Source organism: Canis lupus, chromosome 31 (genome assembly GCF_011100685.1).
Source record: "Canis lupus familiaris isolate Mischka breed German Shepherd chromosome 31, alternate assembly UU_Cfam_GSD_1.0, whole genome shotgun sequence".
NCBI lineage: Eukaryota > Metazoa > Chordata > Mammalia > Carnivora > Canidae > Canis > Canis lupus.
Window position 1 is genome coordinate 28,208,085 of NC_049252.1, and position 22,843 is coordinate 28,230,927.

The 22,843-nt window shown below is 43.6% G+C and overlaps 1 long non-coding RNA gene across 1 annotated transcript; it reads left to right on the forward strand.

Moving 5' to 3' along the window:
- The first annotated feature begins 5,949 nt into the window (after positions 1-5,949).
- On the forward strand, positions 5,950-21,929 carry LOC111093438. The gene is made up of 5 exons (XR_005381997.1): positions 5,950-6,276; positions 9,672-9,802; positions 11,110-11,194; positions 16,175-16,256; positions 21,596-21,929. It is a non-coding gene; the product is annotated as an uncharacterized LOC111093438 (long non-coding RNA).
- The last annotated feature ends 914 nt before the right edge of the window (positions 21,930-22,843 follow it).

The following is a 22,843-nucleotide window of genomic DNA, read 5'->3' on the forward strand; positions in this document are numbered from 1 at the left end:
CCATTCCTCCTCACCCCATCTCTCCTCATCTCTCTCTCTCTCTCTCTCTCTCTCTTTCTCTCTCTCCCTACAAAACTTTTTCATTCCCAGCCCTCTCCCTTGTTACCCTGAAAAATAAAATCCAGGAAAAAATGAATGCAGAAGCAGCCTGGCCTGAGAGATCACCATCTGGCAAGCAAGACTTAAGTTTCCAAGCGGTTCTCCTCCAAACTGGGTTGGAATCCATGTGAAGCTGACGTGTACAGTTGGCTGGAAAGTCATCCAGCCCCGAAGCTATGGCCCTGGATGAGGGGAAGGCTGAAGGTGAAGGGAAGCTTCCCATCCCCCAAATCCACTTTTCCCATCCCCCTCCAGCAAAAGCAGCCATATTCCATCCTCTACCCTCTGACAGCACATGCACACACCTCTGCTGAATGTTCACCCCCACTATATGCTAATTGATTTCTGCGCTGTCTTCCCAGCTGGGCAGTGAGCCTATTAGCTTATTCAGGTAGACCTGGGTTCCCACCCCAAGTCTGGTCTTCTTATAGCTATAAGAACAAGTCATTCGCTTCTCTGAGACCCTTGTTTCCTCATCCATAATGAGTCTGCCTCGTTGGGTTTTTGAATGGACCACATGAGCTTCTACAAAATGCTTACAGAATGTAGTCCTTCGTTCACTGTGTAATTCCCAGCCCTTAGCACAGGAACAAACAGATAACCCACTCAGTAAAATACAACTCCACCTACCCAGCGCTTCTCAGGCACTGTGGGTGACACAGGGTTAAGGGTGGACAGAGTCGCTGGCCACTTTGGGATGAAGTTTTGTTTTGTTTTTTTTCTCCACCTTGAGAAGCACTATGGATGCCACCTGGTTATAGCAGTTGGTCTCTCTCTAACACTGACTTTTCATTTTGAGTCCCTTTCGTGCTACGCCCAGAAGCAAGGTGGGGAAGTGCAAACCTTCTCCACGTGAGCCAGCTAACCTTGGGGCTTTACCTGGTGTCATGCATCTGTTCTCTTGTTGTCTCAACACATATTTATTGAGAACCACATGCTGGGAGTGTTGTTATGGGTGCTCCTGTGGGAATAAGACACAGTCCACGTCCTGAGCAACTTATAGTCCCTGGGAACCAGCAAGGATGAGCAGTGCAGAAGGTTCAAAGTATCCTAGTGAGATCCAGGGGTTTCTTCCCAGGGATATGAGGGAAGCCTTCACAGAGGAAGTCTACCGTGCAAATGATCAAGACCCAGCTTTATAGATACTGACGTTGACCAAGTAACCCGCGTGGGCAGAGGCTGCTTAATGGTGAATCTAACAAAACTTATCCTTAAAGGACCTTCATTTGCACCAACCCTTTCAAGGCTTGGGAAGGGTCCTACCAACTTGTTCACACAGTCATATGTTTTCATGTGCACTTGTTAGATGTTTTAACCACAATGGACTAAGTAAGACCCCTGTCTCCACGCCGACGGCTCCTTTTCCACTCTTCCTGCATCTGGAGGCGTTGCAGTGACTCAGAGCATTTTGGGATGCAGCCAAGGGCAGTTTAACCACGCACAGTGGTGGGGGTACATTTAATTTGCTGGCATTTACCTGTGTGCTTTGCAGCCACTTCTCTACAGTGAAGTGGCCACTAGCCATCAGGGTGTAAAAAATGGGTGCCAGCAGTAGCCCTGCCGCACACGGTGTGGAGTCCCCCAGCACAGAGACAAGAGGTCACAAGACTGGCAAGTCAGAAATCATAAGGCGATATAGACACATCCGTTGGTGCTCAGCCCCCGAATTGTGTGTGTGTGTGTGTGCACGCGCACGCGCGTGCGCATTTAGATTAATACAAGTCGTGATATATTCGTTTTGTAATTTACAAATCTTCACAATATAGAGTAAGACTGAATGTTTTTGGCAAAGGAAGCTAACTCAAATGTAACTTCCATTTATTTTAAGTGTAAATGAAAATATGTGTTCTATAATGAACTGGGGCCCATATGATTGTTTATGCGTTCACTTTTGAGCATATAGAGTGCAAGCTTGTTAGGAATGTGTGGAAAGGAAGATTGGAAATGATTTTTACTTTTCTGAAATTAACCAAAAATCCTCCAAATATGCCCTAGTCAGCTATTTCAAAGTACCGTTTTTACTTGGTTAACAATGTATGTTTTGATAACCTGTCAGGAATGAATAAAGTATTTTTATTTAAAGGTATATAAAAAAAAAGGTAGAGGGGAAACAAGGGCTGAATTGTGTAGACTGAGAAGCAGTCTGTAGAGACGTGTCATAGAGATGTGTCCAGCAGTTAATTTTTTTAAAAAAAGAAATACGTAAATATTTTATATATGTAATACGTGTGCTATAGAGAGAGAGAGACAAGTCATATTCTATTTCTGGATTTTTGTGACATTTATGGTATTCACCAGCCTTTAACTTGTGTAAGTTGTTGGGATTTCTTTTCTCACTCTAAACAAAGAATCATATTCACGGCTAATATCGTATTCATATTTTACAGTCTTTTTCTTATCTCTGAAGCTGGATCTGCCAAGCCCACAGTCATTGCTCATCCTGGAGGGCCCGGAGGAAGCGCACACCAGAATTCCAGCTTTGTACTGTATTCTAAAGTGCTGTCATACAGACCCATCCCTGGGCCGCTGGGGCCCTGGCTCAGGCCCCAGGCCGTCTGGCAGGAGCCAGTCCCAGAACCCCTCTTCTCCTGGGGGGCAGCAGCTGCTAGGTCCTCAGAGGCGCTGGGATCCGACAGCCCAGTACCTGGGAGCCAGGGCCTGCCCAGCGGCCTTCCTTCCTGGCCAACAGCTGCCTGCGTGCAGCCCCTCTCCCGAGGATCTGTGTGGCCATTCATCACAGGCCTCCTCTTGGAAAGGCAAAGAAGGTTGCATTATACTAGGTAAAGCTTATCGTTGGCATCTGCCAAGATCCACGCATTTCCCCTCCCTCCCGCCTCCAGCCCCCAGCACCCCCGCCTCCCCTCTTCCTTCACCCTCTCTGGTGGGTTTTCAATAGTGTGTGCTTTTTTTCTTTCTCCTTTCTTTCTGGTCAAGACAGGGTTGTCTCTCTGGGTGGAAAAAGGCAGTGTGTTCGTGGAGTGCAGCTGCATTTCAAAGGTACTTTGTTGGCGAGTTATGAATTTGCCTTTGCTAATGTGGGGAAACAGGGAGATTCTTTGGCTTTTTTTTCCCCCAAACTGAAATTGATGTTATTTCTTTGCCAGTGGTACCCAAGGAAATGTTTTGTTCCATTTCCTCCCCTTTCAGGCTGAGCCCTATTTATGTTCGGAGCTGGGACACTGCCATTGAGAATCATTGTCATTACCACCAGCGTCTGAGGCTGGCCAAATCCAGCAGCTGTGGTCTCATGCCTACCCTCACCAAGGTTTATTTCCTTGACAACATGTTCTTGTTTGGACCAACTTTCTTAGTCTTTCTCTCGGTGTGTTTTTTTTTCTTTTTCTTTTTCTTTTCTTTTCTTTTTTCTTTTCCCCCTTCCCTTTCTGAAATCCGCCCTACCGTTTCATGGGGCTTAAAATTAAAAAAGGAAAAAGTGTGTGTGTGTGTGTGTGAGAGAGAGAGAGAGAGAGAGAGGGAGAGTTGGGGGCAATGAGCAAGGGATTGGAAAAAAGATAAAACTCTGGGAACTGGAGGAAAGGTACGGGGGGCCAGAGCAAGGGGCGAGCGGTGGGAAGTTTTCAACATAAACGACAGCATCAAATTCGTTATGATCGAGATGGTCACCAGTCTTCTCCACCCACAAGCTGCGCAAGACTCGCCCTGGGCCTTACCCACCCTGGCCTTCCCAATGGAATACCTAGGTGGCCCAATGGGACCCCTGACCCCTATATCCTGTTCCTTTCTCCCTGCTTTGCTACTTTTCTCCTGGATAAAAGGAGAGAGTGAGAGATAATTAACAAAAAACATGGCCCCAGGACAATGAAACAACTGGCCTTGGCCGGCAAGAAATTTATCCTGGTTTTCTAGGTGAACTTTCTCCCATCAATCTTCCCTTTAACCTCCGTGTTAGTGGAAGCAATAGGAACACCCCTCCCCTCCCCTGAGCAAATGCTTTCTTTTGACTGGGAACAAAAAAGGGGCTCGGCACAGGCTGAGGTGAAATCTGGGTGGTATGGGGCGCCACACAATGGGGCCGCTGTTCCTCGGCGGGCCTGGTGTTTTACAACAGGGGAGGGGCAGGCGTGAATGGTCTGATGATGGAAACAATCCCCCTGATTCAGGCCTACAAACGCATCTTCTGTTCCACACGGAGCCGGACAGAAAAGAGAAAAGCCACAAAGAAAAGGGGTGGGTGGGGGGGAGAGAGAATTCAAACAAAATGCGTTAGGCTCAAAATCTCTCCTGTCCTACATACCCCAGAAGGGCAAATCCATCGCCGGGGCCCTCAGGATCTCTCGGCCTCGTCTGAATAGCTAGAGCTGGACTCTGATTTATCGATGAAGCTTAAGCGACTCTCTGGAGAAAGGCTTGGGCGTTCTTTGTCTTCAAGAGAAAGTACAATAGGGCCACAAGGGCCAAGATCTCTTGGGATGCTCTCAGGCCCTGCCTTCCTCTTGCCCTCTCCTCCCGGCAAACGCCAGCAGCAGTAAAAACGATTGGTGGTGTGCCTGGAAGAGCTGGTGACAAGGCCGGGCCACTTGAGGTCTCCTTAAGAGGGTATTATGGCCGGGGAAAATATTTGTGCTGTGAAGATGGCACACTCCATTTGGCTAATGGCCCTCATCTGTGCCGGCTAATCGCCCCCTGCCCGGCTGTCAGGGGCGCAGCCGCGGCCAATTCATGGCACCCTCGGAGAAAGCCCCCTTTCTGCGGCGACCAAGACGGAGACATTGTGTTCACCTACTTGAGCAGAGGGGAAGGTGACCATGAGGGCAGGCCGAGCTGTAAATTACCATTAAAACAAAAACAGACAACGCCTCCTCTGCTCCAGGACCCCTCCAATAAATCACAGCTGGAAGGCGGGGTGAGGGGGGTGTGGGGGGGGATGCAGCTCAAGAGGGACTGGGTGCCCCAGGGTCCCTCCCCTCCAGATCTGGGAAGGGCTATGGGGGAAATCAGGAGTCTGAGCCTATGGGCTGGAGCCCCCAAGAGGGTTCCATGGTTTGCCTTCAAGGAGAGGCAGGAGGGAGGGAGGTGCAAGCCAACATCTACACCCCTGCGAAGTCACTGAGCTCAGATGCCGTGTGGCTTCGCGGCCACCTCTTTCTGCACCTCCTCCACCTGCCAGCCTCCGGTCTTTAGCGCCACCAAATGAAGAGGAAAAGAGAGGAGAGAGGGAAGGAGAGAGGAAGGGAGGAAAGGAAAGGAAAGGAAAGGGAAAAGAAAAGAAAGAAAAAAGAAAAGAAAAGAAAAGAAAAGAAAGAAAAGAAAAGAAAGAAAAGAAAAGAAAAGAAAAGAAAAGAAAAGAAAAGAAAAGAAAAGAAAAGAAAAGAAAAGAAAAGAAGTCACCATTCACAGCTAAGAATGAGGGAGGAGCAGAGTGATTTTTATGAAAAATGAGTTCATCACCCTCGACTTGAATAAAATCTGGAGAAGCGAACTTTAGGGACACCTGGGTGACTCAGTCTAAGCATCGACTCTTGGTTTTGGCTCAGGTCATGACCTCACAGGTTGTGAGGTCGAGCCCTGCGTCAGGCTCCCCGCTCAGTGCGGAGTCTGCTTGAGATTCTCTCTCCCTCTCTCTCCCTCTGCCCCTTCCCCACCGCCCTCTCTCTCTCTCTCTCATAAAGAAATGAATCTTTGAACTAAAAAAAGAAGTGAGCCTTATACAAAACATTGAAATGCCAAATTGGCACTAGCCATCAACCAGGAATGACGTCTCCTTGTCTGCGTCAGGCACTTCATAACCTGGTACGTTATGTTATTTACCTCAATTAACTTTCAAAGTAATAGATATTTTTTCCACTCTTTTAAAGGAACAACTTTTCAAAAATAAGAACCTCTCCTCCTCAGTTGGGTTGCACGCATCCTTGTTTTTAAGCAGAAGATACCAAATTGGATTGAACTGTCTTTATTCACTCAGGGTCCAATGAAACAAGTGTGCAAGTGCTCTGTAGACCACAGGACAATGAAGCTCTGGGCCACTCCTCCTCCTCCTCTTCCCCACACTGTGGGCTCTGAGCCACGACGGTTGGGACATTTCCTGTCTGCTTTTTACAGCTTCCCTGTGTCCTGTAGCCGTCACTTTTGCTTGCAGGAGCACCTTGCCTTCATTCTGTTTTGCTCTCTCTGTTGGCTTGTGAAATCGGATAACAACGCCTGTCAACGGGTCCCTGAGTAAGTGTCAAAACTCTAGCTCTGTGACCCTGGACAAATTATTTCACTCTCCTGTCCCTCCATTTCTTCATCTCTAAGGTAGAAATGGGAACACATTTACTTTGGGGGTGCTGTTGAAAAGATTACACGGAGTGATATGTGGCAAATGCTCAGGGCAGGGCCTGGAGTATAGTAAACACACAATAATTATGAATTAATATTAAAATGATAATTTAACATTAAGAAATGAAAGCATTTTCTGATGAATAGCAGGCATGCGTTTCGGTGCTTGTATTTTGTACAATGGGAAGGTTTTTAATTTCAGTTGGTTTATTTCCAGTTTTCCTGGTGTGGTTCTATATTATAAGGTGGCTAGACGGTGAGCTCCAGAAGACTTAAATCCTGAGTCTCAGCTCTTGGGGGCTGGATTAGCCTTATTAGCTGAGAATATTTTCTTAAGTACACAAACTCCAGACCCTGCTCCCTGTGTTCCACCTTCCCTCACCCTCATATCTGCATTTCACTGAGAGGTCAGCATAGCAACAACGATATTGTCCCTCGTTTCGCACTTACCCAGCATACAGCGTGGTACTTAGTGTTTTATCTACATATTGGTTTTTGCAGCCTTACAGGTGAGGGTTATTTATTATTTTTTTAATATATATGAACTGATAAATGAACTATAAAACATGGATATCTTTGAAAACATTATACCAAATGAAAGAAAGCCAATCACAAGAGACCCCATACTGTACCAGTCCATTTATATGAAATGTCTGGAACAGGCAAATCCACAGAGACTGAATGGAAATCAGTGCCCAGGGCTGTAGATGTTGGAGGATCCTGGAGGTGCCAGCTAAGAGGTGTGGAGTTCCTTTTGACAGTAATGAAAATGTTCTAAAGTTGATTGAGGAAATGGGTGCACAGTTCTGGGAATATACAGAAAGGCACTGAATTGTACACTGGAAGCACATGAATTATATGATTTATGAATTGCATCACACTAAAGCTGTTTTTTATTATAATTCCAGAAGGAATTATAGAAATAGTTTATCACCATTTAGCAATCATCCTAGCTGCAATTGATTGGACAGGAGGTAGAACAAGATATAATCTCAGATGACCTCCCCACAAAATACTAATTATATATGCAGGGAAAATGATGACTACACAGTTGAGAGTCGTGGCAGATACCAATTTGGCCAGGTAATTAGGGTTCATGGTGGTGGGGGTGGGTGGATGCCATGTGCCACCTGCTGAGATACACGGAGAGAACACAGCACCATCCAGGGGGCGTCCCCCTGCCAAGCATTGATTCAGATTGGCCTGAATCTGGTCAAAAGAAACACTGGACAGACCCTGGCTAAGGTTATCCTACAAAATGAAAAGCATGTACTTTCAAACTGATAAAGACATGAGAAACAAGGAAAGACAGATCAAGGCAGACGCATGAGACAACAACTACATACAATGCATGTTCCTGGATGGGGTCTTGGACCGGCAACGAAGAAGGGATGTCACCAGGACAGTGGAGGAGTTTGAGTAGAGTCTGTAGATTGAAAGATATGGCGTGTCCGTGGTGATTCCCTGCCTGGGAAAGCTGTGCTGTGGTCATGCAGGAAAGGGTTGTTGTTTTGGGAGGAGGCACATACAGGAGAATTTAGGAGAGTTGGGTGTGTGGCTTGCTTTCAAATGGCTCGGAATAAAGACTAATGATAATGGCTGTATGTGTGTGTGAGAGAGACACAGAGACAGAGACAGAGAGAGGGTCAAAGAGGAAGAAGATGGAGAAGACAAGCAAGCAGTGTAATGAAAAGAAAGGTTTATTTTTTAAGACTCTAACACAGCACTAATACTTACAGCAAGGATGCTGAGTCCACCATATACCCCAGGTGCTTACTCAGTGTTGCCTGAAGCTCTTTCCAAGGTGATACTGTACCTTCAGCCCAAGGTTAGAGATAAGACTCCAGATGCAATCCTCTCCTGCCCCAAATAAAGGAAGTAATAGTGATTAGTTCACACTACTGTGTAAATGACTGATAACAGAGCCTCTCCTGAGTGTTGAGAATTTTTTTTAACATTTTTAAAAAGACTTTTATTTATTCATGAGTGACACACAGAGAGAGGCAGAGACATGGGCAGAAGGAGAAGCAGGTTCCCCATGGGGAGCCCGATGTGGAACTCGATCCCAGGACCCCGGGATCAGGACCTGAGCCAAAGGCAGATGCTCAACCACTGAGCCACCCAGGCGCCCCTGTTGGGAATTTTTTTGGAAAGGGAGATAAGAGAAATCTGAATGGAAAGAGAAGCAACTAGAAATGGAGAGAAAGTACAGAAGGAAAATCAGTGATTAGTAATGGTGGCGACAGCCTATTCAGATGCTGGTTCTCTCTCCGACTGTGGAAATCTAACACATCTGCCCAGTCCCCCCTTTTAAAAAAGTAATCACAGCTATTATTGATAGCCTGCTTGATAAGTAGCAATCACTGTGCCAAGCACTCCATACACATCATCCCAAGGGATGGGTACACTTACCACACTTGTTTCACAGATATTTAGCTGCAGGTTCAGAGAGAATTAGAAACTTGGCCAAGGTCACACAGCTAATGAGTGAGGGAACCAAGATTCTTTTTTTTTAAGATTTATTTACTTATTTATTACTTATTTATTTATGAGACAGGCAGAGACACAGGCTGAGGGAGAAGCAGGCTCCCTGCAGGGAGCCTGATGTGGGACTTGATCCCGGAATCCCGGGATCATGCCCTAGGCTGAAGGCAGGTGCTCAACCGCTAAGCCACCCGGGCATCCTAGGAGCCAAGATTCTGAGCCAGGTCAGCTTGCTGGAGAACCCAAGTTCATTACCACTACCACAAAGCTCTGGATGTAGCCATTCTAGCAATTATTGTCGTCTGCAGTAGGGTCTGCTGATTGTCAACCATGTACTAGGATTACAGGGTATTATGCATGGTCTTGACCTGAGCTAAAATCCTAACTCCTTGGCTGGGAAGACCAGTTCAAAGGTCCCACAGGACCTCCAGGGTTCACTCCCCTCACTGTCTGCCCATCCTCCCCACACCTGTCACTGATGTTCTCTGAGTGGCTCTTCCAGTAACATCTGTAGCCTCTCACCCACCTCGTCCTTTGTTGGGAGATGTAGGTCTCTAGGGTTCTCAGGTTGGTGGGAAGGGACTGGTAACTGTGAGTGTCCTAAACTGGTTGGTTCCATGGAACTGACATAAGCTCGGGTTTAAGCTAACTCCTCCAAAGTAGTATGATCGGGATGGAACCTTCTTGGAGCAAATGGAGCCTTGGAAAACACCTCCACTACCTCCTATGTCCATTTCTGCTAATGTGACATCTATTCTCAGCCAAGTGTTCTTACTAAAGACTGGCTTTTTAAACCTCTGTTTTATTAGGGATTGATTAGTACTCGTTGACCTAGTATGGCATCTGCGGTGCACTTCCTAGTGGAGGATTTGTGTCTCTCCTTAACCTGGAACATCCTCACCTGAATTTGCCACCAATCTCATTCTCAACCATCTATGAGGTATGTGGTGGAGCTCTTCCATCAGTTTTTTAAGTTTCTTAACTGCTCTCACAGTTTTTATTCTGTTTATCTCTTGAAGATGCATCCCGGGTAAATCCTTCAATGCAGTTAACCATTTCTCTTCTCAGTTGCTTCCAGTGCAGAGTTTAATCCCATCTCCTGAGTTCTGTATTTTGGTGATCATATTTTTCATTCCAAGAACTTGAAACCTTTTTTTTTTTTTTTCCTATCCACCTGTACTTCCAGTCTCTGCCACTGCTTGTCTGCTAATTTCTCATCCTATGTCTCTGGGAGGCCCCAAACCATATTATTTGAAAGCCATGTTCAGATTTTGTTATTATTTTCATTTCTTTAAGAATTCATTTATCAGGGGCGCCTGGGTGGCTCAGTCTTTAAGGATCTGCCTTTAGCTCAGGTCATGATCCCGGGGGTCCCCATGTCAGGCTCCCTGCTCAATGAAGAGTCTGCTTCTCCTTCTGCCTCTCCCCCGACTTGTTCTCATCTGTGTTTCTCACTCTCTCTCTCAAAGAAATACAATCTCAAAAAAGGATTCATTTTCCAGGTTGTTGATTTACAATTTTTTTTTTTTTTTTTGCTTTTTCTTAGCATTCATTTTCTTCAGTTGAAATTTTAGTCTGCAGAATCATCTTAAGTGGAGACTTCTCCTCCTTGTTTTCTGTGCTCACTCACCATCACTCACCCACTCAGCCCACAGGTCTCGGGGGCCCAGGGCCAGAGCCAAAGGCTATACGACAGTTGGGGCTCTGCAGACATGGCCAGGAGGTCCCTCTGCTTCCTCCCACCTCCCTGGGCTTAGAGTTAGCTGAAAGCACTGGCCCCAGACAGCTGTGGCAACATTCTTCAAGTCTCCTGTACAGCTGGGGAAGCTCCAGCCCAGTGGTCCCCCATCACAGCTGGTACACCCTGAGTCCCTCTTCGAGCACAGGAGTTAATCTTGGAACTGCCTCCCCTATATCTGAACCCAGAGGCCAGCACACATCTGAGCACTCAGCCCTGCTTCCATGTTGGGTTCTCTCATTTCTGGTCCAAGGACATGTTACTTACCTAATATTGATTTCAATGATGTCTTTCTCTTCTTGAGTTTTTTCCCCGTTATCACTTCTGTATATTTGGAATGGCATAGAATTGAAGGGCCTTTAAAACATGAAGTTACAATGTTATATTCCTGGGACTACCATTCATTGCCATCTTTATTTTTTTCTTATCATATTTACCAGATTCTTTTAAATCATCTTAAATCCTTTCTGTTACCAGGAGTAGTATACTTACTCTTTTTTTTTTCCTAGGGCTGCCATAACAAAGTACCACAAACTGGGTGACTTAGAACAACGAAATCTCTTCTCTCACCATTCTGGAGGCCAGAAGTCCAAGGTAAAGGTGTCCAAAGAGCCATGCTCTCTCTACAACCCAGAGAGGAGATTCTTTCCTTGTCTCTTCTCTGTTCTGGGGTTTACCAGTGTCTTAGTCAGCTCAGGCTGCTATAACAAAATGCCATAGACTGGCATGTGGCTTAAAGGCAGATATTTATTTCCCATAGTTCTGGAGCTGTGAAGTCTAAGACCAAGGTGCCAAATGATTTGGTTACTGGGTGAGGGCTCTCTTCCTGATTTGCAGATGGCCTCCTTCTTACTATGTCTGTATGTGGTACATAGAAAGAGATAGGGAGAGATATAGTCTCTCTTCCTCTTCATATAAGGCCACTAATCCTAGCATGGGCTCCACCCTCATGACCTCACCTAAACCTAACTACCTCCCAAAGACCCTACGTCCAAAACCATCACATCAGGCAGCCCGGGTGGCTCAGCGGTTTAGTGCATCTTCAGCCCGGGGCATGGTCCTGGAGACCTGGAATTAAGTCCCACATCAGGCTCCATGCACGGGGCCTGCTCCTCCCTCTGCCTGTGTCTCTGCCTCTCTCTCTCTGTCTTTCATGAATAAATAAATAAAAATCTTTTTTAAAAAGAAAAAAAAAGAAACAAAAGCATCACATCAGAGTTGAGGGCTTCAACAGATGAATTTGGGGGACACACAAACATTCAGTCCATATCAGCTGACAATCCTTGGTGTTCTCTGGCTTGCCACTGTATAACTCCAATCTCTGCTTCCATTGGCACATGGCCTTCTTCTCCCTTCATCTTTGTTTGTCTCTCCTGCCATTACCAGGACACCAGTCACATTGGATTAGGGTCTACCCTAATTCAGTATGACTTCATCTTAATTTGATCACCTGCAAAAACTGTATTTCCAAATAAGATCACCTTCAGAGGTATTGGAGGATTAGGACTTCAACATATCTTTTGGGGGCTTGAGGGGTGTCCACAGTTCAACCCACAGTGCAAGCTTTCCTAAAAAGGGAAGTCTCACCTCTTCAAAGGCTTGGAAGCTGTTTATAAAGAAGAATTTGTAAGGAATATAGGTAGCTTCCCGGTTGATCCCATGGAAAGGCTATGCCCTTTAGTTTGTTTGTTTTCTGATTTATTTATTGACATGAAATTTACATAACGGGGATGCCTGGATGGTCCAGTGGTTGATCATCTGCCTTTGGCTCAGATCATGATCCCAGGGGCCTGAGACTGAGTCCCACATCAGGCTCCCCGAAGGGAGCCTGCTTCTCCCTCTGCCTATGTCTCTGCCTCTCTCTCTGTCTCTCATAAATAAATAATTTAAAATCTTTTTAAAAAATCTTTAAAAAATAAATAAAAAATTTAAAAATCTTTAAAAAGGGGAGAAGGCACCACACCAAGAGGCCATATAGGGCAGTGGTAAGATTGTGGAACAGGAGTAAAAAAGATGTGAATTTGAATCCTGGATCCTCCAGTTTTTCACTGGCTAATGTAAACTTAAGTCTTCTCATATGTAAATTGGGGGTGATAGTCTGCATCTCACAGGATTGCTGTGAGAACCAAGAATATCTGCCATTTACTGGAAGCCCCCTCTGCCCCAAGTGATTTGTGTACAGGAGCTATAGTAACAGAACATCCTGCAAGTTGGTTTAAGCATCAACTTTCTTGGTGCTGTTGTCTCCCTCTGTGGAGAACATGTTGTGTCTCTGAAGAGGACAGATGTACATTTCAGGGTGCCATTTGGAAAGATGACCCCTCCAGGAAACCCAGTCACTCCTTCTCTATGTTTTGAGATTTTTCTCTGAATGCCCAGGATTCGCAATTTGATAAAGTTGATTAGGGATAACACAGGAAACACCATGTGCTGCAATAGCTGCTATAATGGAGTCAAATAAAGTATCTTTCACAGAAAACAAGAACACTAAGTAAAAGTCAACATACATTCGACATCAGAAGCATCAGAATATTTCATTTATTCTGTGCCAGACAGCAGAATAGCAAGACATATAAAAGGAAAAACAAAATAGATATAAGGAAAAATATAGACTGTAATATGCCTATAATTGATGAAACATTATCAGAAGAAAAAAAATTAGACAATTTAGCAATCATAGAGAGTAAGACAAAATTAGCACATGTAAAAAAACCAATTGGGAGAATAAGGAAACACATATTTCCCTTAATCTTATTAGAAAAAAAAAAAAGCTTTCAGAACATTCTTCCATTTAAATAAATATTTAGTCAGGCACCTGGGTGGCTCAGTCGGTTAAACATCTGTCTTGGGCTCAGGTCAAGATCCCCAGGGTCCTGGGATCGAGTTCTACATCAGGCTTCCTGCTTAGCAGGGAGTCTGCTTCTCCCTCTCCCTCCCCCCCTCTACTTGTGCTCTCTCTCTCTCTTTCTCTCATGCACTCCACTCTCTGTCTCTCAAATAAATAAATAAAATCTTAAAAAAAATAAGTAAATAGTCAATTTCAAAAGGTAGGAATTCTGTATGTCATATTTAACCTCAAAGCAATCAAATTGCAAACTGTTTTTTTAAGACTTATTTATTTATTTATTTATTTATTTATTTATTTATTTATTTGAGAGAGAGGCGAGAGAGAGTGCATGAGAGAGAGAGAGAGAGCATGAGCAGGGGAAACAGAGAAGTAGACTCCCCACTGAGCAGGGAGCCCAAAGCTGGCATCAGTCCTAGGACTCTGGACTCATGACCTGAGCCAAAGGCAGATGCTTAACCGACTGAGCCACCCAGGAACCCAAATGACAAACTTAAAGTGTGTCAGAAATTAAAGCAATTTAAACATACTACCTGAGTAACAAAGGAACTTCTGAACACAATAACCAGATAAAAATATTGTCAGGATAAAGTACACGTAACTTACTCTAAAAGGGTTCAGAATATAGTTATTTATTTTTAAATATTTTATTTATTTATTTATTTGAGAGAGATCACAAAAAGGGGGAAAGGGGGGAGGGAAGAGAGGCAGAGAGTGGAGAAGCAGACTCCCTGCTGAGTGCAGGGCCCAATACAGAGCTGGATCCCAGGACCCTGAGATCATGACCTGTGCTGAAGGCAGATGCTTAACTGACTGAGCCACCCACGCATCCATCAAAGGCTTCAGAATATATTTAAAGAGAGAGAAAGAAGTAGACTAGTTAAGCAAGCATGGCCACATGTGAATATTGGGGAACCTGAATGAAGGATATGTAGAAGTCTATAATGCTGTGTTTGCCACTTTTTTGGAAGTGTGACTTTCTAAAAAAAAATTTTTTTAAAGATTTTTATCTATTCATGAGAGAGAGAAAGACATAGGAAAAGGGAGAAGTAGGTTCCCTGTGGAGAGCCCCATACAGGACTCAATCCCAGGACTCTAGGATCAGGCCCTGAGCCAAAGGCAGACAGACCCTCAACGACTGAGCCACCCAGGTGTCCTTGGAAGTGTGACATTTTTAAAAACCAAAGGCTAAGAAAGTAGATGACTAGAAATTAAAAAAACAAAACAAAACTGAGGAAACCAATCAAGGAAAGAAAACATAAATGAAAAACAAAACGAACGGTTTGAGAAGTATTACCTAAACATAAAAGCACTTAAATTTGATTAACCGTTGACCAGCCTTACAACAACAAAAATGTGGGTCCTGAAAGAACAGAGAGCATCCTCCAACCCCCGCACAACACCCCAAACCACCCCAAGGAAGGGATGCTTTCACTTTGGGTTCTGGGGTTCTGACCAAGGAACAGTATAAGAAACAGCAATGTGAGAAGAATGGTTTTCTGTTTTGGTAAAAATGTAGAGTTTATATTGTTCATATATCTTTGCATGGGAGTACTACGTGAAAATTTCTTTTCAATTTTAGTCTAAAGGAAAAAAAAATATTTTCTTTCAAACCTTATATGTTTAGTGAGCTACAAAAAAAAATGATGTAAATGATGAATGCTTTCTTTTTTGCCTTCAGGGGCAACAAAACAGATCTGCCCTAGCCTCTGCCAATCCTGTGTTCTTCACCCAGTAGCTCCTGTGACCTTTGTGACCCTATGTCACTCCTCAGTTGAAACTCTAAAGTTGTCTCACTGCCCTTAGAGTAAATCACAGATGCTTCAGCATGGCTGTGCCGGTTTGCTAGGGCTACCGTAACCAAGTACCACATGTTGGATGGCTTCGAACAACTTACATTTGTTCTCTCTCGGTTCTGGAGGCTAGAAGTCTGCAATCAAGATGTCAGTAGGGTTGTCAGTAGGGTTGGTTCCTTCTGAGGGCTGTGAGGGGAAGTATGTTCCAGGCCTCTCTCCATGGTTTATAGGTGTCTCTACACATGGTGTTCTCTCTATGCACACCTCTCCATGACCAAATTCTCCCTGCTTATGAAGACACCAGTCATACTGGATTGGAGTCCACGCTAATGACCTCATTTTAATTTGATTGCCTCTGGAAACTCTATGTCCAAATAAGGCCACACTTCGAGGTACTGGGGGTTAGGACTCTAACATATCTTTTTTGGGGGGATACAATTCAAGCCATACAATAGCCCACAAATCCATGCACTGCCTGCCTCCTACCTACCTCTCCAATCTTGGATCTCCCTTTGTTTGTTGGGTTCTACTGACCTCCAGCCTCACAGATCTTTTTCTTTGTGCCTCCAGTATACCAAGTCTTCTCTACATCTTTTTGTGTGACTAACACCAACCCATCTTTCAGGGCGTGGCCAGGATGTTATTTCCCTGGGAGGTCTTTGAACAGCATCCGTCATCCATCTAGAAACAATCTCCCTGAGCATTTATCAGAGTCTGTCCCTATATGTGGTTTGACATTTGACTCCCCTTCTAGAGTTCTATTTTGTTTACCACAATAATCCAAGGACCCAGTGCATAGGTCAGAACATGCATTGAATGAATGATATGAATGAATGACAACAAATGTTAATTACATTCACCTAGAGTATATTATTATTTGTTTCTCCCTCCATTCAGAACTTCCCACTTTTTATTTCCCTTTTTATTCCCTAGGTATACTCCTCATAAGCCCCTTCAACTCCTCTTTTTGGAAGCAGGTACAAGATGAGCAGTAAATGATAAAGCCAATAAAAAGGTATTTTACTTATCAAACTGTTAGCAGAGTTTTCCCAAAGGGAGGAGTTCGGAATCCAGTGGTGGGAGAAAGGGAACTTCCACTTTTGTTTTATATACCTTCTAATTGGTTGGGTTTTCTTTTTAATAAATTATTTTCACAATTAAAAATGAGTAAAATGGGAAAGTACAGATAAACTATTCACAACTATAAAAATACATGATATTTATCAACGAAGAGAATTTTTCATTTGGAATGATGGTTTAATTAATCATTAAAAATGATTAATACCATTTAATTTGGTATTCATTTAGGGCTTTTGTTCCTACAGAATTTTTGTTTTTTTTTTTTTCACATTCTTTAAAAACTAAAGAGCTATTTATCTAAAGCCCACAGAGATTGGGCATCAAAGCTGTTCCATTTCTCTCTCTCACTCGCTCTCCCCCTCCTTCCTTTCTACAAATATTTATTAAGCATGTATAAAATCCAGGTGCTGCATTGAGTGCTGCAGATACAAAGATGAGATCAGTATCCAGCCCTGAAAGTGCCTATACTTTCTCACCTTCTGAAATTACAAATGTATTGCAAGTCCACATTTTTTATACATATGGCCTAATTCCCACGTTGGAATCATTTCCGCTACAAAATGATTGCACTGTGGTTCTTTCTCCAGTTACACAGCAAATCGATTACCAAACAGAGAAGCTGCATTCTTCTGTGGCTCAAGGGGCAGTACCAGGTAGTAAAAGCCCATCACCTGGGCGAAGGAGGCCATTTTGTTTAAAGAACAGAGAGAAGTTGACTTAACTTTATACATATATCCTAAATTAATTATAGCAACCCCCTCTAAATATATATGAACTATATTTAGAACTTACATGTGTATTATGTAATTATCTATCATCTAGCTATATTTAGCTACAGAGTAGGACAGATGTAGCCAGGGACACGGATATACAGATTCCACAGCTATTTGAAACAGCCCCCTGAAATGGAACGACCCGCGGAGTTTCTTGACTTTGTCTCCCAGCCTGGCTTCTTTAGCAAAGGAACCCAGCTAGTAAGCTCACAACCCCTAACTCCTTTCCTGGGAGCCTTCATTCTCATCTGGCAGAGACCTCCGAAAAGGCAGACATGAACAATTTGCTGGGAAATACCTCCACCACCTGGACCTGTAAACCTCCAAAGGGGATGATGTTTTGCTGTCAGGGGTCATCTAGAGGGTACTTCAGTGGGCAGAGCAGCAGCAGACACATCCTTCCCCGTAGGGGTTTGAGTCTAGGGAACCAGAGTCTCCATCCAAGCAAGCCACATACCTGGCACATCCATCTCTATGAGATTATGTCTTATTCTCCCAGCCCTGGATGTTGGCCTCTTGACAGACTGATTTCCATGAGCTCTGAGTACCTCTCAGAGCCATGTGTGATTGGCTGCTTCAGTTGGCCCCAAATCCCTTTCCTTTTTTTTTTTTTTTTTTTGTAGACCTGGTAAATCTCCCTGAATCTTCTCTGTCAATGGAATCTACAAAGTCACCTCCCTTCTGTTTGGTAAAATCCAAAAACCAATGGGTCGGTATCTGATCCATCTTAAGGAACATTAGCCTCAGGAAAAACATGTGTCCAACTGCAGAGAGCTATTCTCTGGAGAAGTTCATTGTAGAGTGGGTAGGGAGAGAGCAAGGAACAGAAAGGAGGGACGTTCTCACTCACGCTCACATCCAAACAGATTTTTTAAATCGCAAGTAGCATCCATTCAGTTTCTCTAATCAGCTTCAAAGGCCTCGTAAGGCTGCCTCTACCATTGTGGGGCTGGTAATTCTGTGTCACAACTAATTACCGCCTAATAGCCGTCGTGGGTGCAAAGTCTCCAGTTTAAAAGCAAAGTTGATTTCTTCCTGCATTCAGCCCTCAGCTGCCCCTGAATGGTGGAGATTACATGAGGTAATACGGCAGTTATTTCTACCTGCTGTAGTTCATCAGCTCCATCTCCAGCTGAGCTAGCCGCTCCCTCCCCTTCGGACAAAGATTATTTGTCATTAAAATGCTCAGGCTTGCTCTGCTCTCTTTTTACAATCTGGATGTTGCCTATACTTTGAGAAAGGTTTTTGAAGAAAGATTAGCAGGATTAGGAAAGGTTCACATATGTTCAGCCTCACTCTTGGTATTCAAGACATCACAACCCTGCACCACCCAGGAAGCACAAGAAAATGGAGTGAGTGAAGGCAGAGGTGGGGGAGGGGAGAGAGGGGGTGGAGGAGAGGGAGGGGCGGCTGGGAGAGAAGCTGTGTGGTTTTCCCCCTACAATACAAAGCTGGAGTCAAATGCAAATCTGGGGATGTTTGATATTGGGGAATTCCCAGGCAGTTCGCTAGAATTTTTGTTTTTAGCACTGTTTTCCTTTTACTTCCTGTGTGATTTCTTTCTCACCTTGAGAAACTGGCCAGTATAGGGGAGAAGAGGTGTCAGAAATTCAACTCAGTATTTTGACCCTTAGGCAGGCTCTCATGCCTAAGCCAAACACAAATGCTATCCCTTGGCATTCTCTCTGTCCACTTTTTCTTGCCCTATTTGCTTTCCAGAAAGCACCAAATGATCCAAGGCCTGGGAGAAAACCCATCCCTGAGTTGGAGTATTTCACTGAGTTAAACTTCTAAATAATCCAACCCAGTCACTCATCTACTCTCGTGGCATATCACATGGAACCAAGAGGAAGTAAAAAGGGGATGGAAATGGCTAAGTAGTTTTCAAATCTTCCCAAATCTCCCCATAAAATAGAACAGCTAAAACAGCAAAGATAAAAGCCATGGACAGTATCTACCACAAAACTCGGTGATGAGGCAATCTTCCAAGCACCAGATACTAACAGGCCTAGATAAAGCATCTACAGTTGAAGATATGTGTGGCAGCAGCATCCATGCACACCAAGAGAGAGTAGAGAAGAAGATGTAGTTTTGAAGATGCTGAGTATGGGGGGAAATCACAAAATCAGTAGGGGTTCACTGGAGGGCTCAGCAAGTCAATCTGAGTACAACAGCTGAAACAAGGAGAGGGTTCTGCAAACCCAAGACATGGTCAAGTGCAATGGGACCACAGTGCAATAAGATTTGATGGTGCTGGAGCGATTTGGGCCCCATGCACTCTCAAAGTGAATAAACTCCCTACTCATACAACGCCTTGTACTGAGAAATATCTTAGCAGAAGAATATGGAAAGGGAAGAAGAACCAGATAAATTGGCTGGGGGGAGGAGAGGAACAAAGGACGTAGCTCTCAACATGTAGCTCTCAACAGATTTTTGTTTATTTCTTGTCAGTACAACAGAAGAGAGAGCTCTAGAGCCTATAAACTAGAGAGGCTGTCCTGGCATACCCTTTGCTCCTTGAAGTACAGAAACATCAGTTTCATTTAAAAAATGAACAACAGAAAAGCACTGTGGTGAATGATGTGGGAAACAGGACAGAAGAAAAATTATTAAATTCCCTTACTCCCTACAGTCCACTGACAAGTCCTTGAAACAGGCAGAGTGACCTTCCTCTAGGGACTCAGCTGCCTTGATGATGATACTTTGCTAATGGCAAAAGGCAGTCTTAGTCCAACCACCAGGATCCTGTAAGTCTACCTGAAGATAAAAATTCCTCTGGAGGGCACCTGGGTGGCTCAGTGGTTGAGTATCTGTCTTTGACTCAGGTCATGATCCCAGGGTCCTAGGATCAAGTCCCACATCAGGCCCCCCATGGGGATCTTGTTTCTCCTTCTGCCTATGTCTCTGCCTCTCACTCTGTGTCTCTCATGAATAAATAAATAAATACAATCTTTAAAAAATATATTTCCTTTGGAAACTTCCCTTATCTCTATCCCCCTCATGATACATGTTAGCAAACATCCCCCAAACATATGGCCCACCAATACACATCTCAAGGGTCTCATGACTGAGGGTTTACTAAACAGTAATAAATTACCTTTCCTAACAATCACTAGTCTCCTCAGGATCCTGGAAACCTTGTTTCCAAAAAAACTGGGATGCTTACTCTGTCCCTAACCCCTCCCAACCTGAAAGTTGGGCCACTCCTCATGACCCTAGTGCAGCTCTTCCTGCCCAAAGGTCCTGTCCCCATGTTTTAATAAAGCTACCCTTTTGCACCAAAGATGTCTCAAGAATTCTTTCTTGACCGTTGGCTTCGAACCCTAACATCTTTCCCACTTCAGTGAAAACCCACAAAAAAAAGTTAACCTAAGAGAAAAAAGTTAGACTTAAGTTCCTACACACAATGAAAGCATGCTAGGAAGAAATGCTTAGAAAATATTTCAGGGATCCCTGGGTGGCGCAGTGGTTTGGCGCCTGCCTTTGGCCCAGGGCGCAATCCTGGAGACCTGGGATCGAATCCCACGTCAGGCTCCCGGTGCATGGAGCCTGCTTCTCCCTCTGCCTGTGTCTCTGCCTCTCTCTCTCTCTCTGTGTGTGTGACTATCATAAAAAAAAACCCTATAAAATTCAAGGATATGAATTAATGTGTTGTTTAGCTATGATAAAATACTACTATGGGTTTTTTTTAATAATGATTATCTATTAGAGGTATATACTGAAATGTTTACAAATAAAGGTACTTCATGTCTGAGCTCGCTGCAAAATTATTCTGGAAGAAGGGGAGCAGGTAAATGTATAGATGAAATAAGACTATCCTGCATGGATGTATGCTGAAGCTGGCTGAAGAGAACTTCATAATTCTTTGTATTATACTCTTCATTTTTATATACATGACTATTACCATAGTACAAAGTTTAGTGAACAAACAAATGATAAAGAAAACCTTAGAGCTTACCACACACCAACCAGGCAGGAATACCCATGGTTCTGTCCGGAAGGCTGTGCCATCTGTAGCGGGTTTCAACAGGTACAAATCCACTTTATAACCTGCTCCTTCAGACTTTCTTCCAGTTCAAGTTTTGCAGTGTATTCATCCCTAAATTGACCTGGAGGTGTTACTCCATCACTTACTAGAATGTAAAGTCTACAAGGGCACGGATTTTGACAACTTTATTGCTATTGTAACCCCAAGATTTATTTATTTATTTATTTTTAAAATATTTTATTTATTTATTCATGGGAGACACAGAGAGAGAGAGAGAGGCAGAGACACAGGCAGAGGGAGAAGCAGGCTCCATGCATGGAGCCTGATGTGGGACTCGATCCTGGGTCTCCAGGATCACGCCCGGGCTGAAGGTAGGTGCTAAACCGCTGAGCCATCCAGGGATCCCCCTAATCCCAAGATTTAGAACACTACCTAATACATAGTAGATCTTCAGTAAATATTTGTTGGTTAATTGAATGAATCGCCATGCCTAATTCTAGTGTGTCATTCCAGGTTCTAACTATCACATCTGTATCTTTTCTTGGACGAAGGAGGAAGGACCTAAGCTTGGGTTAACTCCTGAATTGACCTCCAAAGTGTGAGATAAATAATGTCTGACTTTGTAACCATGGAGCCTTTGGGCAGCTGCTGAGCTGCTGAAGGTGTCACAGAGTGCAAAAGGACTGAGGACTATACATGGTGATTGCTTCCACTTTGCAGGGTAGCTAATATCCAGTATTCAGCCAATAGGCATTACTTAAAATGTAGCATTATATATGTGGTAATTGATGGGAATGAATAAATGTAAATTTATATGTTATTTACTTACATTGATATTTGATTTATTTCATCCATGAGGTTATTTAAAAATTAAATGTAATCCTTCTTTTCAGTTGAGAAACTGTAAGTTGTGGTAAAAGCATGACATTTTTCAAAATAGACCCAAGTTCCAATCCTGGCCTACTCAAAGTCAACTATTCACTTATCTATTAATCATTTCAAGCTTCAATTTTCTTAACAATGAAATAGAGTTAATAATATCTCTCTACAGACTTATATTCCTCCTGACAAAAAAGATCTTACCAACATCTTAGAAAATTGAATCCAATAATATATAAAAAAGATAACACATCATAACCAAGTGAGGAATATTCCAGGAATACAAGATTAGTTTCACTTTTGAAAAGAAAGTGGTGTAATTCTCCATGTTAACAGATTAAAAAGAAAAAAAAAAAACTTGATTATTTTAAGAGATGCAGAAAAGGCATTTGAAAAAATACAACATACATTCTTGGTGGAAACTCTCAGCACATAGAAGAATAGAAGATAAGTGTCTCCAATGATAAATGGAATTTACAAAAAAATAGAGCTAAACATATATTTAATGGTGAGAGAATAAATACTTTCTCTCTAAAATCAGGAAACAGGCAAGGATGTCTATTTTCACCACTCTTTTTTTTTATTTTTTTTTAATTTTATTTATTTATGATAGTCACAGAGAGAGAGAGAGAGGCAGAGACACAGGCAGAGGGAGAAGCAGGCTCCATGCACCGGGAGCCCGACGTGGGATTCGATCCCAGGTCTCCAGGATCAGGCCCTGGGCCAAAGGCAGGCGCCAAACCGCTGCGCCACCCAGGGATCCCCCTATTTTCACCACTCTTATTTAACGTAAGAATCTCTGGGAGATTTTGCCCAGAATATTAAGGCAAGAAAAAGAAGTAAAAAGCATTCATACTAGAAAGAAAAAAATCATGTTCTTAC